At 45.7% G+C, this 20,026-nt stretch overlaps 1 protein-coding gene and 1 long non-coding RNA gene across 6 annotated transcripts in view; one reads left to right on the forward strand and one right to left on the reverse strand.

The window, feature by feature from the left end:
• The window catches only part of LOC114844397 (NACHT, LRR and PYD domains-containing protein 12-like), a 98,000-nt gene that overhangs the window by 3,791 nt on the left and 74,183 nt on the right, over window positions 1–20,026 (reverse strand). The window lies entirely within an intron of this gene.
• Window positions 9,652–12,368, forward strand: LOC129603062 (uncharacterized). Its single transcript, XR_008692622.1, has 2 exons — window positions 9,652–9,729; window positions 10,053–12,368. It is a non-coding gene; the product is annotated as an uncharacterized LOC129603062 (long non-coding RNA).

The following is a 20,026-nucleotide window of genomic DNA, read 5'->3' on the forward strand; positions in this document are numbered from 1 at the left end:
ATTTTGAATGGGGGTTGACCTCGGGTAATATTTAGGTATAAAGGGACACTCAGATTGCTTCATAAGACAGAAGATCCTGATGTTCACTAACTTTACAGCTGCTTTGATCTGATCCTTAACAAAGACATTTTCTAGGAACCAGTAGTTGATGTTTTCACTCTGTGAACGTTTAGATTCTGTGTGAAGTGTTTCTCTTTAACACTGAGGCTTCAGCTTCATGTTGCTGTAGAATATTAATGATCACATTAACGTTGGACTTACTTAAACTTTCTGCAGTTCCTCACAGCCGGAATCAGTCTCCGTCGTCCCTCCTCTGATGTGTTGTACTGGTTCAGGTCCAACCCATCAAGAACCTCCTCTGACATCTGCAGCATGTAGGCCAGAGCTGAGCACTGGATCAAGGAGAGTTCCTTCTCTGATCTGTTCTTTGACTTCAGGAACTCTTGGATCTGCTGATGGACTGAGTGGTCGTTCATCTCCATCAAACAGTGGAAGATGTTGATGCTTCTGTCTGGAGAGATTCTATCACTGTTCATCTCCTTCAGGTTGTTGATGATTCTCTGGATGGTTTCTGTACTGTTCTCTGTGTGACCCAGCAAACCTCCTAAGATTCTCTGGTTGGACTCCAGACAGAGGCCATGAAGGAAGCGAACAAACAGGTCCAGGTGGCCACTTGGACTGAGGAGGGATTTAAACATGGCTCTACTTAGGACAACATCCAGAGATGAGAAACTTTCAGAATGAAGCTCAGCTCTTTTATTTCCAAACACCACTTTTACTTTTTTAAGAATTGATTTGTTGTGTTTTGAGTCTATCAGAAACTCCTCCAGTTCCTCCATCTTCCCGTTGGTGTAACAGAGCATCATGTGAACAGCAGCCAGAAACTCCTGAACGCTCAGATGAACAAAGCTGAACATCTTGTCCTTGGTTTTCCTCCCTCGCTCCTGTTTAAAGATCTCTGTGAACACTCCTGAACACACTGAGGCTCCTCTGACATCGATGCCGCTCTCTTTCAGATCTTCCTCATAGAAGATCAAGTTTCCCTTTAGCAGCTGCTTAAAAGCCAGTTTAGCCAATGACTTGATGTAGGTGCTGCTCTGTTCTGGTCCGTACTTGTCTTTAGTCCGATCCATCTGAAACCCCAGGAACTCTGCGTACATCTCCGTCACGGTCTTGGGCAGCTCTCCTCCCTCTCTGGTTTCCAGCAGATCCTCCAGAACCGTAGCAGTGATCCAGCAGAAGACTGGGATGTGGCACATGATGTGGAGGCTTCGTGCCGTCTTGATGTGGGACATGATTGTGTTGCTCTGCTCCTCATCTGTGAATCTCTTCCTGAAGAACTCCTCCTTCTGTGGGTCAGTGAACCCTCTGACCTCCGTCACCACCTCAACAAAGTCTCCATGAATCTGATTGGCTGCTGCAGGTCGTGTGGTGATCCAGATGCGAGCAGAGCGTAGTAGTTTTCCTCTGATGAGGTTTGTCAGCAGCTCATCCACTGAGGTGGACTCTGTGACGTCACGTTGACCCGTCTCCTTCTCACTGGTGCTACAGTCCAGTTGGAGGCGACTCTCGTCCAGTCCATCAAACACAAACAGAAGTTTGAAGCTGCTCTTGTCATAGTTGCTGTTTCCTGATGACTGTAGACGTGTAAAGATGTAATTCAGAGCCTCCAGGCTGATGGACTCAGTTTCTGGGATACATTCATGAATGAGCTCTGACAAACTAAACTTCTGTCCCTTCAGTGGATTCAGCCGACGGAAGGTGAAGGGGAAAATCAGATGCACGTCTTGATTGGACCTTTGTTGGGTCCAGTCCAACACAAACTTGTTCACAAGGACTGTTTTTCCAATCCCAGCGATTCCATTGGTCAACACTGTTCTGATGCGTCTGTATTTACCAGGGGGATGTTTGAACAGGTCACTGGGCTTCACTGGCTCCTCTGCTGATCTTTGCTTCTGCTGTGTCGTCTCAAGCTGTTGGACCTCATGCTGTGTGTTGATGTGTGAATCCGGCCCAGCTGTGATGTACAGCTCTGTGTAGATGTCATCCAGATGTTGGTCGACTTCTGACCAGCCTGGTTTCACACAGAGAAACTGGTCTTGGAGGTTTGATTGAAGCATCTGCTGGTAATATGTGATGGGCTGTGGCTCTGGTACCGGAACCATCAAATCTGGGTCCAACAAGACACAAAGAAGACAAAGCGTGAGGTGTCAACAAATGTGTGGTTTATTGATTCAAGTCTGCGTGTTATTGAAAATTATGAAAGAGCCTGAAACACTAGAACTAGTGAAGAGAAGAACATTGCTGATTTGATTAATTAATTAATTAATTAATTTAAATTAAATGTGGAATAACATTTAACCAACTTAACCTCCAACACATCAGTAAATGTGTGATTGTGTCTGTGATGTTAAATGTAGAGATAAATCCTCTTACTCTGCAGACAGTCAGCCAGCTCCTCCTGCTTCATCCTCCTCAGGAAGTTCACTGTGATCTTCAGAAACGCGTCTCTGCTGCTCCTCCTCTGCTCTTCATCCTCACCACCCAACTCCTCCTCCTCCCTCTGACTCTCTAAGCATTCTGGGTAATCTGGATTTAGAACCTTCTGGATCTTCTTCAGCTCCTTCTTCACAAACGTGACAATGTTTTCCTCCAGCAGCTGGAACAGAAACTATATGAATGACCTGATCCACTAAAACCATGGAGCCAAACATCAGATCCATGTTGGACACACTGACATCCACTGGTCTAAAAAGTGCAGCATGGAGATAATTGAACACAACAGATGAACAGTAGTAGTTGTACATGTACAGACCATAAATATGGAGTCCAGCTGTGTTTGGTGCTGCTGGACAGACTGAGCACTGGGAACCTCTGAGCTCTGCTGGTCCACTCTGTGGAGGAACCATGAAGAATGAGTCCACACAGAGACACACACAAGGTAAAGGTCCATGAAGTGATGTTGGATGTGAGCAGTGAGTCAGAGACTCCCTGTAGTGGTGAAGGTTTACTGTCAGTCAGTGGCTTCAGTCTCAGCTCTGAACAACATATATCTCTGCCTCCCTCACTGAACAAGGCTGAAGTGTTGGAACAAGGAGTCTGCTGGGATCAGACTGGTTGTACTGGGCAGCTCCCAGTGAGAATATGTTGAACTAGGAACATTTAACTACTTCCTACAGTCCATTTATTCATTGTTAGACATAGGTTTTGGCAACAACATCACAACTAAAGTCTCCAGTAGTAACTTCAATTTACTGCTGCAAGTGAAGAAGCTTTAAGACATTTGACCAAAACCTTCATGTAGAGACGTCAATAAACAGATTTGATCAGAGATGATCAGCTGCTTCCTTTTGACGTCAGCACTTCATTAGAAGAGGAGCAGCCCCTGAGACCCTCTACAGGATCAGAGCTTTAGCTACTGCTGGATGGAGATTTGATCAATGATCAGAGTGAAGAAAGCTTCTCCTTCACATCAACACTTCAAACACAAATCAACCAGATCAACAAATGAAAACAACACAAATGTTTATAATCAGAGAAACTTTACATCATATTGTTCAGAATGATTCAAACTGACAACAACTCACTGTGACTCTGATACAGGTTGGTCTTTGAAAGTAATGACAGCATCCTTTGACCGGTCGCTCTTGAAGGACACACAGCTGGGTCCAGGTCCAGGTCCAGGTCCAGGTCCAGGTCCAGGTCCAGGTCCAGGTCCAGGTCCAGGTCCAGCAGATCCTCGTCTCTGATGGGACCTGATAGAAAAACACCTACAGTGACTCTCACACGTTGAGTCCTAAATGAGCAGTAACAGTAAATCAGTGATGTGTGTGTGACTTGGAGACAGAATCATCACCTCTGAGCTTTGTTCTGGTTCTCATGGTCCCCACACAGACTGGTTTTAGAGGGAGGGGCTCCCTCCTCTCTGTCCTCACACTGATTCATGCTGCTGGATTCACACGTTTTACCTTCATGTGGAGAAGAAACACAAATCATTCATCTGCACATCAACTCAAATCCTCCTTCATCATCATCATCATCATCAGCTCATCCACTGATTGTCTCTTCTTCTGTGGTTCATATCAGTGTCAGCTGGATGCAGTCAGACAGTGGGAGGCAGAGGAAGCTGCACCAGCTGCTCTACTTCTGTCAGGGACCATAAACTAACAGTAAATCACTGACACTTCCCTTCACTCACAATGACTGTATTCTGACTCTAATTGCTGAGAACTGTTGTGTGTAAACTGCTTCTATTTAGTGTCACAACCTTCTAAGAGCCAGATGACACTTATAATGTACAGAGACAGAGACTGACTGATGTAGGCTTTCTTTCTATGATTCTCTATTGAACAAGCTTCCAGTCACTGCTGCCTTTGATCTTTGTCTCTGCTTTGTTTCCACATCATAAACATTACAAACATTGGTCTGATAGGTCATAGGTCTGATGGATATTATGTACTTTTATTGTTTTATAATTATTTAATTATAAATAATTAAATAATTATAATTATTTAACCTCCACACTCTGCTTCTCATTCACACATTGATGTGAAACATTGATGGCATAGCTGTGATGCTGTTAAACTTGGGGGTCAATGTCTTGCCCAAGGGCACTTCAACACCTCACAGGGAATCAAACCACTGATAGGTAGATAAGTGATCTACTTTACTACAACAACTCTACAAAACTTTCTGCCCTGTTCATGTAGTTGGCTGAAAACAGTTTGATATTTGTCATGTTTCGCTCCAGTTTCTGGTTTTATTTTGAAGCACTTCCTGTCTCACTCATGTCTCAGCTGTTTTCCATTCCATTCCCGGTTCATCACGCACACCTGACAGATAGAACGTAATCAAGCACCAGTACTTAGACACCACCTCACACACCACTCAGACGCCAGATTGTCGCGTGTATTCACCACTTTCCAAAATTCTCGTATAGCTCACCTTGTTTTGATCTCGTTTGAACCTGATTCCTGCCTGCTCCTTGCCTGTACCTACGTTTAGAGATTGCAAAATCGAAGCCTCATGAAACACTGAGCAACTGTGACACAGTTGGGCTGAAATCGACACATTGCTCGACACGATCGAGACACAGTCAGAACAACGACATCTGCTGGTTGTGTGTGAGAACTGCATCAGAGCAGACTGACCATCAAACCCTCGCTGATACGTGGTTGTTCAGGATCACATTCCATGTTTTATTGTCAAATAAGTTATTTATTCAAAGGTGTGTAATTGTGTTTCTCTCTGGATAATAATGTATAAGTAGCCTTGATGTGGCAAACATGTTTGATGTCCGATGTTATTAGAGTTCTACTGCAACTGATTATTACTACATCGAGGAGACATGTTTGTCAGTTAGTTTAATCAAAGACCTTTATTTCATTTTATTTTTCCACAGAACATGACTTTAATCACATTCTCACCACCTCTCCAGCTTTGGAGAAGATCCGTTTGCACGGCACTGATGTCTGACTAATAAAGATATCATATTGTAATTGCGACTTGTCAAAATGTAGTTTTAGTCTTTAATTACATTTTGAACTTGTCATAAATACATTACAGATGTCTGTAATGTGAAACTTCTCTATCTTATAGATCATCTATCATCTTATAGATCATCTCCGGACGGCTTGTTACGTTTATAAAGCTCGGACATATTAAAACAACCGTCCGTTCAAATTGCACTTAAGCCGCTCGGCAGTCGCGTGACGTATCGACACCTCTCGCTCTCATTGGTCACGTGATTCGGAACGCGCTCGAGATTCTGCTTGACGACACTTTCGCTTCAAAAGATCGACGCTGAGTCGAGTGGGAGGTCTCGACTTGGACATCTCTAGCTACGTTGTGGAAAAGACTGCTAAAGTACCTGACTGCCTGACCAACAGATAAGCCTGCTCCTTGTCTGTATTTCTGCCGTGCTCACTCGTTATTGAAACCTTGTCTATCCCCGGATCTGAGTTTACCTGCTCCCTTTGTGCTTTCACCTGAGACCAACTGTGTATGAACTGGATTGCCTTGATGACGCTTGTACAATAAAGACTGTTTATTTACCAACCCATCATCTTGTCTGCTCTGTGCATGTGGGTCCAATATCTGCAAAAGCCTGACAATATTTAGCACTAATGTCAATAAAAGACATCTATAAATTCTGTTTTCTACTAGGTATGAGAATGGAGGGTTCAGGGAAAAGCTACAGGCCCAGCGCATGTGCTCCTCTAATAAATGAGCACTGGCTTCATCAAGACACTCAAGTAACATTGACTAATAGAGCTCCTCAGTCATTGTTTGATTTCAGCTGCTTCTATAACTACAACAGGAGAAACATTCAAACAGCGTCAGACTGATTCTAGTTCAGCTCCAAACACTGTTTAAATAAATCCTGCAGTGACAGAGAAGCCAACATGCTGTTACCTCCATCCAGTATCTGAACGACAAGAGACCAGTTGGTCACCAGTTAACGTGGTCACTGGGAAACTCAGAACTCCGACAGGAAAATAAAAAACCAACACATTTTTGGACCTTTGTGAGAGTTTACCCTTGTACCTGGATCAGCTGATCACTAAGGCTCCACCCCGTTTGTTTACAGGAAATCAAAGGCCTGTACACCTACAGAGGTGTACACACCAGAGGTGTACAAAATAACATTGCTAACGCAACGTAACCAATGTAGAGAAGCTGTTGAGACAGAAGAACAACTGATGAGGAAGCAGCTTCACTGAAAAAATGTGCTTTATTGTGAAAGTCTGATCCCGTTTCCTCCTTCATACCTGTTCCAGGTGCAGCCACACTAGTGATGGGAAGTTCCGTTCTTTCAACTGACTCGGATCTTTAAGTCTCGTTCAGTGAAGTGAACGAATCATTTCGAGTCAGTCGTTCATTTCGTTCATTTACAGCAGGTGGCGCTGTGGGCGTTGTAATAATGGCCGCGATTCTCAAACAGGGCGGCACGGTGGTGCGGTGGGTAGCACTGTCGCCTCATAGCAAGAAGGTTCTGGGTACGATTCCCGGAGGCGGCCCTGGTACCTTTCTGTGTGGAGTTTGCACGTTCTCCCCGTGTTTGCGTGGGTTCTCTCCGGGTTCTCTCACATTAGGTTGATTGGACTCTCTCCATTGCCCGTAGGTGTGAGTGTGTGTGTGTGAATGGTTGTGTGTCTATGTGTGAATTGCGACCCGTCCAGGGTGTACCCTGCCTCTCGCCCGTAGTCAGCTGGGTTGGGCTCCAGCACCCCCGTGACCCCGCATTAGGGAGTAAGCGGTTTAGAAAATGGATGGATGGATTCTCAAACACTATATACTGACCACTACCAATTCAAACCATGTGAAAACCTAGCAAATACGCACCACATTAACGTGATTTATGTCCTACATCTTCCCTGCCATTGTTGTTTAACAGTCGCTTTGTAGCGGTAGGAACGAACTGAAGCGCTTGCTCGCTACAGAGCCTGCGCGGCTCGGCGGTCACGTGACAAGTGAACGAACTGTAGTACTTGGTGCTCGCCACTGAGCCTGAGCTGTGAACGATGAACTATGAACGAGAACGATGAACTAAACCGCGCAGCCCGAGCTCCCTTTTACGTGACGGCTGGTAAAGTGAAAGTAAAACTTATTTTGACAATTAGTGAGACTTTTAAAGCAAAAAGTAACAGTAAGTTCCCTAAAATATTTACCTGGTGCATTGGTGCATTTATCTTGGCCAAATTGTCATATTATATAGGAACGAATCAGGAACGAACTGGAGCGCTTGCTGCTCTACAGAGCCTGCGCAGTCCGACTGTCACGTGACAAAAGAATTAATCCTTGAGGAACGACGCTCAGTTGAGTCAGTCCTGAACGAATCATTTCTGTTTCCTGTTCTGCTGACTGAGCTTAAGCAAGTGCTGCCATGGGGCGAGAGAAGGTACTGCACGTACTGAACGAGTCGTTCACTGAGAGGACTCGTTCCTCCCGAGACATATGAAAGACTAGTTCATTTTGAACGAATCGTTCATGAACGACACATCACTAAGCCACACCTCATTCCAGGAACCAGCTCACCTGGGTCAGTTTAACTGTTTGTCTTTGTCTCTATGAACCTTTTATGAACTGTGTCTGTGTTAGTCTCAGTTCTTTAATTGTTGCAGCTGTGGACTAAAGTATCAGATTAAATGCAAAGCTACTTGTAGCATCAGCAGATATTAAACCACTGGTTGGTGAATATCTTCACATGGATTAAATAATAAGTCATGTTACCATTTTTTCTTATTGGTTGGTTACAGTGATTAATGTTGTTTGTTTCTTACTTTATTACATGAATAATGACAGTTTGTGTTTAACCGGTGATGCAGCACATAAACAGGAACTATTACATAAAACATGTTAAACTATGGGGTGCCAAATGTAAAAGGAGCACCTATAACTACTTTTCTCACATCGGTGCACGAAAATACTGGAGAGAAGCTTGAAGTCGAAGCCATCATGGCCGCCAGCTCCGACTCCCTCCCGTTGGGGGAGATTGAACGGGCTGTAACGGCAGGTGTGCGGGCTGAGGCTCCGCTTCAAACTGCCGTTCTGTCGTAAACACCATTAATGAGGAGTCAAGTAGGTTTAAAAAGAATATTTCTGTGGCGCCGGTGGAGAATTAGTTGGCTAACTATACTAGCTAGCCGAAGTTACGTCCAGGCTAAAAACAAAAGTTTCCAGATCAGATGTGGGCGGGGTTTGCGCGCACTGTTTGAGGTGATTGAGTTCGCGTCTCTGATCTGAGACCAGCGCTGTTTGAGGGTAGGGATGGAGTCTTGCCCATTCATGAATATTCAGTTTTACACTCGGCCAACATTTAACATTTACATTTAACATTTAACATTTAACATTTAACATTTAACATTTAACATTTAACATTTACATTTAACATTTACATTTAACATTAAACATTAAACATTAAACATTAAACATTAAACATTAAACATTTACATTTAACATTTACATTTAGACTTTTGCACTATTAACTAAATGTGAGAAAACATGTTGTGTCATTTAGTTAAATGTGAGAAAACTAGTTATAGGTGCTCCTTTTACATTTGGCACCCCATACTAAACCGGTTTTTGGGTGTAGCAGCAGTTTGACTGTGACTACAGCTGCTTGATTCAGTATCAAGCTTCAAGCAGACACAACATATACTGTAGATTAAACATTTGTAGAACATACGACACTGGAATGAGGAGCGATCAGTCAGTCACCAGTTAACGTGGTCACTGTAAAACTCACAACACTGAAAGCAAATGGTGAAACTCAACAGAAGCAGAAAACCACGACATTTCTGGACCTCAGTCAGTCTGAGCGGTCAGTACCACCCAGTACCAGTGAGCTCAGAACCAGAACCAGGACAAATGACAACCTGAGCCAGATCCTGAACACCATCAACTCTTCACATCTGCTTCTAGTCAGTGTTAGTTTGACAGAAGTGGATATTGTCTCTTCTTCCGCTATATTAACAAACAGACTCAGTAACAGTAATGTTATTAAACACTCACCTCCTCAACTTTTCTTCTTCTTCTTGGTGTTTAATTAACTTTTCTTCCTTCTGCTCTTTTCTCTCTAAATTAACTTTAGAGGGTTGGCTTCTGTATGTGGATCACATGATCAGAGGCTCCGCCCCCTCTCTATTTACAGGAAACCAGGTGAGTCTACAGGAAATAATTCTTAATGTCTGACCCAGCACGTAAACAGGGAACATTCCATAAAACCTGGTAAAGTGGTTTTTAGCAGTTTGTCTGCGTCTCCAGCTGCTTGTTTCAGTGTGTAGCTAGTAGTAGTAAGTATCATGCTGTACTCCAGCTGATGTGTTTCAGCCTAATGAGCTGTGATTCATACTGTACATTCTGAGCAGTAACAAAGTCCTCTGTCTCTGGTTGTTACAACTAAAGGTCTGTTAGTAATCGGTTTCTCCTTCATCCTCCATTCTATTCTTTAATGTGTTTTCTGCTCTTTAAATGACTCTTACTACTCTTCCACTACCCCCCCCCCCCCTGCTTGGGGAAAGTCTGATCATAATCTGATTCATCTGCTGCAGCGAAGGGAGACCAGAGAGAGCTGTCAGTCAAAACCAGGAAGAGGAAGGAGGCTCAGAGGAGGAAACTGGAACACAGGCTTCAGAAAAACAACACCAGAGAAGTGTGGAGGGACACGAGGACCATCACTGGCTACAAGTCCAGCAGCAGGTGACTGAGGGGTCCAAGGACGTGTTGTGGTGTCCTCCAACACATCTTCAACCTGAGCCTGCAGCTGGAGACAGTTCCTCTTGGCTGGAACCAGTCTGATCACATTGACATAAACTAACAGTAAATCACAGAGACATGCTTTGACTCACACAATGACTCTGACTCTAACTGCTGAGTTTATTGAACTGTGCAGAGAATACAGTTAAGGTTGACATTACAATCAAAATTGTAGAAGTGATGCAGAATCCTACACATTCTGTTTCTGTTTTTACTTATTGATGCATTAACTTCACTGAACCTGCATCTTCACTGAGTAGTTGGTCCAAAGATGGGGCTAATTTTATCACTATATCTGTAACTGGACTCCCTCATCTAAAATAACACTATCAGTTCATGAGCTGGTTAATGTGTAACAAAGAGATTAACCTTGCACAGCAATGAGGTTTTATCTGATCTGATAATGACTGTCACACAGAAACTCTGAAACCCTGGTCAGAGTCCAACAACTGTGTCACATACACACTTCTACAGATTCAGAAAAAAAAGAAGGTGGATAAACAGGAAAAAGAAGAATCTTAATGCGACAGAAAAGACAACTCTCTCATCTCCTTTTTTATAGGAAATTTCCATCACAGTCACTAAGACATGAATGCACTGGGATGGACTGGCAACCTGTCCACTGTTTACCCTGCCCCTTGTCCATAGCCAGCTGGGATAGGCTCCAGCCCCCCGCGACCCCACGTACGGGACTAAGCTAAGATGGATGGAAGTGAATGCAAATCTGAAATGTCAGTACTGTTTCTATATGAGGCATATTGTAAAGGACCTTGTGCAAAACACTTAAGGCTTTAACTCGTGTATGAACCCCTCTCTGCAGGTGAATTTAAATACTGCATGTCTACAGTGAAACGCTGATGCAGTGGCTGGTGAGCAGCACTAATTACTGCAGCTGGCTTTTCTGCGTAGACTTTGTATATTCTGTCTGTGGCTTTTTACTGTTTTTTGTATATATGACTATGATTGTGCAGTTACTTGCTGATGATGGCCATGCTTTTGTGTCATGCAAAAAATTAAATTGGAGGCTGAAATTGGAAGCTGACGAAGCAGAAACTGCTTGTTGTATATTCATGCTACACAATTTAGTCAACAACTGCCACTGCTTGGTGTTCCACAGAGAAGAACTTCTAAAGATTTTAAATGCTGTGGAGTTTTACAAACCACAATAGATTGACACTCTGTGACTGGGTTGGACTAGATGGCAGGGCAATTCTTTGACCACAAGGTCCGAAAACACTAGACCACTCAACTTAGAGACGGTGTGACTTAAAAATGTCCCCAAATGAACAGATACACACACACACACACACACACACACACACACACACACACACACACACACACACACACACACACACACAAACAGAACAGATTTGCCATTAAACACTAGACAAAGTGTGGAACAGGGGCAGTTACTCTGAAGCTTTTTTTCATGCCACGAACAAATCTGCAGAGTAACTGACAGAAAAAAATCTCAGGAAGTACACACTAACAGGATAATCATAAAAAATCTTACTAAGACAAAATAAACTGACTTATGAACTGAGGAGGAGAAACCTTAAATGCACAAAATCAGGACACAGGTGCAAGTGATGATAATAATTACCAGATGCAATTCATATAAGTCCAAAATAAACTTTTTATTACAGTAAGTGGAACTGAAAGCATTGAAAGTTTCAATATATATATATATTCCAACACGTAAGGATGTGTTGCACCAGGAAGACATTAGCATCTATAGCACCATAAAACTGTAGAAGAGTCCCACTAAGAATGTATTTCTCATCATCAGTGACAAGTGTAATGGAAATTTCATGTATGTGAAAGTATTTTCTATTGGCATAGAACTTATATATGTAATCCAATGAGTAATGCTATTTGTTCGATGTGTTATGAAACATTGCATTTAGCATAAGATGATGAAATCTATGAACACTTTGTTCTTCGTATGTTACACGTTTCACTGAGTTGTTACATTTTGACTCCTTAGCAACAATGGAGATATTAAGGGAGGCACAGAGAGAGAGATTTCAGAACTACACTCTCGCAGGGCAACTGCACCTTTTCCTGTGTACTTCTCTTCTTGCAAGAATAAACCAACAGTAAGACAACTTTGATTGAATTCTTCTTCTTTCCTTTCATTTTTTTATTTTTCCTATACGCATATACAGAAATATATTCACAAAGACAACTTTTTAAATTCTTCTTTTCATTGAGTCATCAGAAGCTCTCGTGGTAATTTTTTCCCACAGCAAGTATAAAAACAACGCTAGAACAACAGCAGCAACAAATGAAATACACTGTGTGGGTACATAATATGTGTGACTGTAGTGCTGTGTTGTACAGTCTGATGTCTGTGGGAGGAATGACCTGCAGTAGCTCCTTCCTGCACTGTGGGTGTAACAGTGTGGTGCTGAAGGAGCTGCTCAGAGCCTCTACAGTGGTGCAGGGGGTGGAGGGTTCTCCATGATGGATGTTAGTTTACAGCATCCTTCTGTCCACCACCTCCTCCATGGACTCCAATGTGCAGCCCAGGACAGAACCAGAACCTTTCTGAACCAGCTTGTTGAGTCTCTTCCCGTCTCTGCCTGTACTGCCCCCAGCACACAACTCCATACAAAACTACTGAGACCACCACAGTGTCATAGAAAGTCCTTAGCAGCTGTCTGCACACACCAAAGGACCTCAGTCTCCTCAGCAGGTGGAGGCCACTCTGGCCCTGTTTATACAGAGCGTCTGTGTTGTTTGACCAGTCCAGTTTATTGTTGAGGTGAACACCAAGGTATCAGTGTCTGAGCCCTGGATGTTCACCGTGTGTGTGGTGGAGGAGACCTCCTGAAGTCAAGAACGAGCTCCTTTGTTTTGCTGGTCCTAAACCAGGTGGTCCAAATCAGGTGGCTGTTTTCACACCAGCTCACAAAGTCAGTGATGACCCCCTGTACTCCTACCCCCCCGGATACATGGAGGTAAAAGTGGTGGGAGTTGTACTGGGAGTCTGATGTGGTCAGTGTGAACAGGGAAGGAGAAACACCGTCCCCTGAGCTGCACTCGTGCTGCAGACGACCACATCAGACACAGTTCTTCAGCCTCTCAGACTGTGGCCTGTCTGTGAGGTAGTTGATGGTCCAAGCAGCCAGATGTTGGTCCACACCTGCCACCTCCAGCTTCCTCCTCCTCCTCAGCAGTAATGGCTGGGTAGTGTCACAGTTTCAGCATCATTGTCTGGTTTCTGCCTGGTTTCCTGTGTTTGTCAACTTCCTGTTTAGTTCCTGGTTTGCTCTGGTTTTCTCCTGTTTTACTCTCCAGTCATTAGATTGATTAGCTGTAGTCAATCTGTGACCAACTCATGCATTTAAGCCTCAGTTCTCCTCAGGTTCTCTGTCAGATTGTTTGATCATCAACCCATGTCAACTCTCCAGCATCATATCTAGTAAGTCCTGCCATGTACCAGTTCCAGCTCTTGTGTTTGACCCTTTCTTGCCTGCTCCCTTGATTCTAATACTGGACTCTGCCTAGTGTACATTGACCCTATCCTGGAGATGGTGAAATCACAGCCTCGTGAATCACCGAGCAACTTCGACACAACTGGGTTGAAATCTACACGCTGCTTGAAACATTTGATACAGTTAGAAAGACAGACATCTGCTGGTTGTTTGCGACAAATGCAACAAAGCAAACTGGTCTCAAATCCTCACAGATAAGTGGTGGCTTAACGTCTGACAGTCCCTGTTTATTGTAAAATAAAAATTATTTATTAAAGATGTGTAATTGTGTTTCTTTGTAGATAAACTTATATCTGGTAGCCTTGATATGTCAAATATGTGTGATAGTGAAATGTTGCAATTACTGCGTGAGTTCTTCTGTCATTTGTGACATCAAAGATTTTAAAGAAAAAGAATGGTTTCCAAAGTGCGTGGTTTTAGACTCAGACAGGTACCGCTGAACTTCCACGGTTGCTGTTGGATTTGCTATTTGTTGAGTTGCTCCTAAAACAAAACACATTTCAGTTTCTTTCCATGAGAAAATGATGCTTATGTCAATGTACTAACCCACTCTGCTGTCCAACAGTTCCCATAAGTTGTCCACAGCTCCTGCCTCAGGATCGGGTTCTAACATTGCTGCTGACTGAAAAACATTAGATTTGATCAAACATGTATGTAAAGAAAAAGATTACAGACTCTAATAAATGAAAGATTACCTGCGATGTTGCTGGCTCAGCACTTCCCCCCCTTATTGTGCTCACATTCTGCCGTCAGTTTAGCCACAGCCTCATGAGCATGGCTTTAACTTCCAAACGCCAATGTTTTGAAACGAGGGTCCAGAGGGTGGAGAAACTAGGACTCGGATCATTTCTACATTGCACCTTGTAGCCAAAATATGTTGTAGGTTCTGGCACAGAAGACCTGCCGTTTCATTTCTTAATCCTGCAGCCGTTGATGCCAGCTCGTGTTGCACCATTCTAATAATAGGTATCACTTTGGATCCTGATACAATTTGCTCTGCTGACAACTCATTTGTAGCCAAATGAATAGTGCAAGCGCTTCTAAGCATTCGCTTATAGCGTCACAGTCCAGTGATACAAGGGGGGTATCTGTCAGTATGGATGCCAGAGCTGCACTGACTGCTTCACGTTGTTCGTGTAGTCGTTTTAACATGAGGTACGTAGAATTCCACCGCGTATCAGCTTCTTGGAGGAGTTTTTGTGGTGGACTTTGGAGGTGATTTTGAGCCTTTGCGAGTTTTTCTTTTGCCTTAACACTGCTTTTAAATATACAATTACAATTCTTTTCGCTCTTGTTCTAATGTCCATGTGAACAGGAGTTTGTTCTAGAGACTTCTTCACAACAAGGTGTAAAATATGTGCAAAACATGGCAAATTTCGCACGGTCATAAGTTTTGCACATAGAATCATGATGCTTGCATTGTTCAACTGCACCAAGCAAAACACTTGCTAGCTCCGTATTCTCATTAATAAAGTGGCAAGTGACCCCAAGATCAGCAGTCACACTGACTGCCTCTGCTTTCTCCAACTGTTACGAACTGCTACGCACTCGCCCCGTCAGTTCCCAACCAACCGGGGTTTGCCTGAGGGAAGGCGAGGAGATGCGGTGGCGACGGAACAACGACAGCACCCGCTCCGAGCGGGTAAGCTTCGGCTCTCACGGAGCCAGGGTTTTGGCACCACGGCCAACGTGCATCCAGCACACAGCTCCAAACCCATCGCGCTGATAAAACCACAGTAACCCGTCACGCTCACCTTGCCACAACCGGCAGACCAGTTCGCAGGGAAACAAGAGGGAGACCCCAAATGCACGACCCAGACACAGTTAACAATAAACGGTTTATTTAAATACAACAAAAACTCACCGCACAGCAGGATTCAGTTCAAACACAACAGGAATGAACTAAAAATGTTGTGAGTCAGCTTACAGACAGCCAGAGGGCACTCTGGCTCACGTGACATTAAGGCCCTCTTGGTTGGTTCTTTGTTTTTTCATTTCCTGTCATGTCATGTCCTGTTATTAGGTTAATTAGAATCACCTGTTTTAGTAAGTATTTAAGGTCTCAGTTTGTGCACAGTCTTCGTTGGTGCATTACTTGTTACTCGTTACTTGTTATGTGGTACTCGTTACGTATTACTTGTTACGTGTTGCAGTGTCGTCGTGCTCTTGTCCTCTGTCCAGGTTTGTGTGTTTGTTCACTGTTTGCGTTGGATACTGTTGTTTGCATGTTTTGTGTTAGGATAGTTAGTTAGTTTCCTGCTCTGCAGCGATTTTGAGTTACCTGTGAGTTTCAGGTGTTAGTTTGCATGTTTTGTTTTCTGGTTCATCCTGCAGTCGCAGCGTCCTTAGTTTGTATTGTTCTCAGTCTATATGTTCTTTTTGTTATTAAACCACTTGTCGTCAGTCCTGTCTCTGGGTCGTGCATTTGGGTCCTCCCAGTTCAGTTTGGTGGCCTTTGTAGTTTGCCTCCCCGCTCTAGGAGCGTGTTTTAGAGTCTTGTTCAGTCCGGTTTGACCCTCGTCCTTAACAGAATGCACCAACCATTTGGACCCAGCCGACCCATAGTTTGTGTTTAGTTTGTGTTTGGTTTAGGTTAGCTAGCCAGCTAAGTGTTAGTCCGTGTTAGCTTGTCTGTGTTTTGTGTGCGTGCTTTTGTTTGTGCTTTGTGTTTTGTTTCGTTTTTGCACCGGAGTGTCCACATGGCTGCGACTGCGTCAGAGCAGATCAACCCTCGCTTCTGGGGGCTGTTTTGTCAGCATGTCAGGGCTGCGTGCACCTCGCCGGCTCCATGGGGCCGGCTGTACGGATTGAGTCGGTTGGACGATTTAATCGTTGTCGTGCCGCAGTTCCACGAAATTCCGGGAGTTCCGGAATTGGTCACGTGGTTCCCCGCGCTACGGGAGGAGTTGGCTGCCCAGCTGGCCGGACGCTCGCCATCACAGCGATATCCAGCACTGCGGTCTGGATTTGTGGCAGCGGCCAGAACTGCGGTGGGCTATTTTTATGCAGGGGTGCCAACAGACTCCCAACCGGCAGCAGTGTCTGCCGTAGCTCCGCCCACGGCTCCCGTCACTCAGATGGAGACCGTGCCCGGAACTGTTTATCTCTCTCCTTCCGAGGCTCGAAGGATATGGAGGGAGCTGAAGGGACAGGGTGTTGGAACGATGGATTTTAAACGGACAATTAAGCCACGTTCGACCATATCCGTGCCTGGTGGTCTGATGAAGACCACGTCCGTTCCTGGTGGTCTGGAGATGACCACGGCCGTTCCTGGTGGTCTGGAGAAGGCCACGTCTGTTCCTGAGGGTGGTCCGGTTCCGGCTCCACGTCTGGTTTCGTCTCCGGTTCCGGCTCCACGTCTGGTTTCGTCTCCGGTTCCGGTTCCACGTCTGGTTTCGTCTCCGGTTCCGGCTCCACGTCTGGTTTCGTCTCCGGTTCCGGCTCCACGTCTGGTTTCGTCTCCGGTTCCGGCTCCACGTCTGGTTTCGTCTCTGTCTCCGGTTCCGGCTCCACGTCTGGTTTCGTCTCTGTCTCCGGTTCCGGCTCCACGTCTGGTTTCGTCTCTGTCTCCGGTTCCGGCTCCACGTCTGGCTTCGTCTCCGTCTCCGGCTCCACGTCTGGCTTCGTCTCCGGTTCCGGCTCCACGTCTGCCCTCCAAGAAGGGCGCTTCTCTGAGGGTGGGGCTGCTTCTTGTTTCCCCGAGGGCAGCACCTCGTACGGTTCCTGTCGCCAAGCCACGTTTGACCCTTGAGGTTCCTGGTGGTCCAGTGGAGGCCAAGTTTCGTCGCGGTGGTCCAAGGAGGACGCCGCTGGTTCCCGTTCGTCGTCGCGGTGGTCCAAGGAGGACGCCGCTGGTTCCCGTTCGGCGTCGCGGTGGTCCAAGGAGGACGCCGCTGGTTCCCGTTCGTCGTCGCGGTGGTCCAAGGAGGACGCCGCTGGTTCCCGTTCGTCGTCGCGGTGGTCCAAGGAGGACGCCGCTGGTTCCCGTTCGTCGTCGCGGTGGTCCAAGGAGGACGCCGCTGGTTCCCGTTCGTCGTCGCGGTGGTCCAAGGAGGACGCCGCTGGTTCCCGTTCGTCGTCGCGGTGGTCCAAGGAGGACGCCGCTGGTTCCCGTTCGTCGTCGCGGTGGTCCAAGGAGGACGCCGCTGGTTCCCGTTCGTCGTCGCGGTGGTCCAAGGAGGACGCCGCTGGTTCCCGTTCGTCGTCGCGGTGGTCCAAGGAGGACGCCGCTGGTTCCCGTTCGTCGTCGCGGTGGTCCAAGGAGGACGCCGCTGGTTCCCGTTCGTCGTCGCGGTGGTCCACGAGTGGCCTTGGGCCTCAGGGGGGCTAGGCCACCAGACTGGTCGCCTTGCCGCCATAACTTCCCGCTGCTATGCTGGCCCTGCCTCTACCGTCGACGCCCACCCAGGGAGCTGGGCCCGTGTTCAGGGGCACCAGGAGTGCCAGTCGACTCCCAGCGGCTGCTGGGTTGGACCCTGCCTCGTTGGCACCCACCATGAGACTGGTGGAGGACTCCTCAGTTTGTTTTGGACTTGGTTACTTTTGGGAGTTACGTTAGTGGGGTTGTGTTTTGATCATACAAGTGTTTGTGATGTTATGGGTTATTTTTGTCTGGAGTGTCTTCTGTCTGTTTGTCATGTTGGGGTCTCGTTTCTGTCTGTGTTCTTGTCTTTTCGTTTGGCCCTCCTCCTTGCCTCCCTCCGCCCGCCCGGCTCGTCTGGTTCGTGCAAGTTCGCCGTCTGGGAGCCGGCTTTGAGAGGGGGGCTCTGTTGTGAGTCAGCTTACAGACAGCCAGAGGGCACTCTGGCTCACGTGACATTAAGGCCCTCTTGGTTGGTTCTTTGTTTTTTCATTTCCTGTCATGTCATGTCCTGTTATTAGGTTAATTAGAATCACCTGTTTTAGTAAGTATTTAAGGTCTCAGTTTGTGCACAGTCTTCGTTGGTGCATTACTTGTTACTCGTTACTTGTTATGTGGTACTCGTTACGTATTACTTGTTACGTGTTGCAGTGTCGTCGTGCTCTTGTCCTCTGTCCAGGTTTGTGTGTTTGTTCACTGTTTGCGTTGGATACTGTTGTTTGCATGTTTTGTGTTAGGATAGTTAGTTAGTTTCCTGCTCTGCAGCGATTTTGAGTTACCTGTGAGTTTCAGGTGTTAGTTTGCATGTTTTGTTTTCTGGTTCATCCTGCAGTCGCAGCGTCCTTAGTTTGTATTGTTCTCAGTCTATATGTTCTTTTTGTTATTAAACCACTTGTCGTCAGTCCTGTCTCTGGGTCGTGCATTTGGGTCCTCCCAGTTCAGTTTGGTGGCCTTTGTAGTTTGCCTCCCCGCTCTAGGAGCGTGTTTTAGAGTCTTGTTCAGTCCGGTTTGACACTCGTCCTTAACAAAAAATCACTGCAGTGCAGGTAAATGCTGCTAAACACTCTAAACGCTCCATACACTATGGGCAAAAGTTAACATGAACACAAGACACTCACAGACCTTTACTGGCGAGAACAGGAAAGGACAGCAAGAAACCAAAAACTCCACTTCATCAGAAAACTCCTCTTTACCCGTAACTCGGTGGCGTAACACTCCAATACTTGATGAACCAAAAGACATCACTTAAATACTCAAAACAGCTGGGTCAACTAATTACACAGGAAATGAACTTAGATGCTGACCCCACACCAAAACCACAGGAGCGCCTCTAGTGGCACGGAGGCTGATTGTCACACCAACTCATTTATGGACTTCTTGTTGGCTTCTTCATATTTTTTGTCCACCATACTCTGTCCATCAAGTCTGTCGAGTTGGTTTTTTTTTGGGGGGGGGTCCCCAACAACCAACAGTTGCAGCTGGGAGGAGATTCCTGGACTGTAGATGTGTGAAGAGGGAGCCGTGTGGATGGAGACTGGGGGCTGAGCAGAGTCAAAAACAGACATGCAGTTGCTTTGCTTCAGTCCAGATCTTCACTGTTTGAACTGTTTTACCACTGGAGTGTGAACAGGGGAGAGATGAACCAGGTTATGATCAGAGCGTCCTAAAGGGGGGAGGGGGGCTGAGATATATGCGCTCTTGACATTAGCATATAGAAGATCCAGAGTTTAATTCTCTTGTGTGGCAGTTTACATAGTGGGTGAAGTTGGACAGGGGGGTGGAGAGGGGGTGCAGGCATGGTTAAGGTCCCTAGAGATGAGAATCAGGGCGTTTGGGTGCTCTGTCTGCAGCCGGGACACGTTGCTGTGCAGGGATGTACTGTAAGCGGTGACTACCAGCACCTGGG

Source organism: Betta splendens, chromosome 2, assembly GCF_900634795.4.
Source record: "Betta splendens chromosome 2, fBetSpl5.4, whole genome shotgun sequence".
Taxonomy (NCBI): Eukaryota; Metazoa; Chordata; class Actinopteri; order Anabantiformes; family Osphronemidae; genus Betta; species Betta splendens.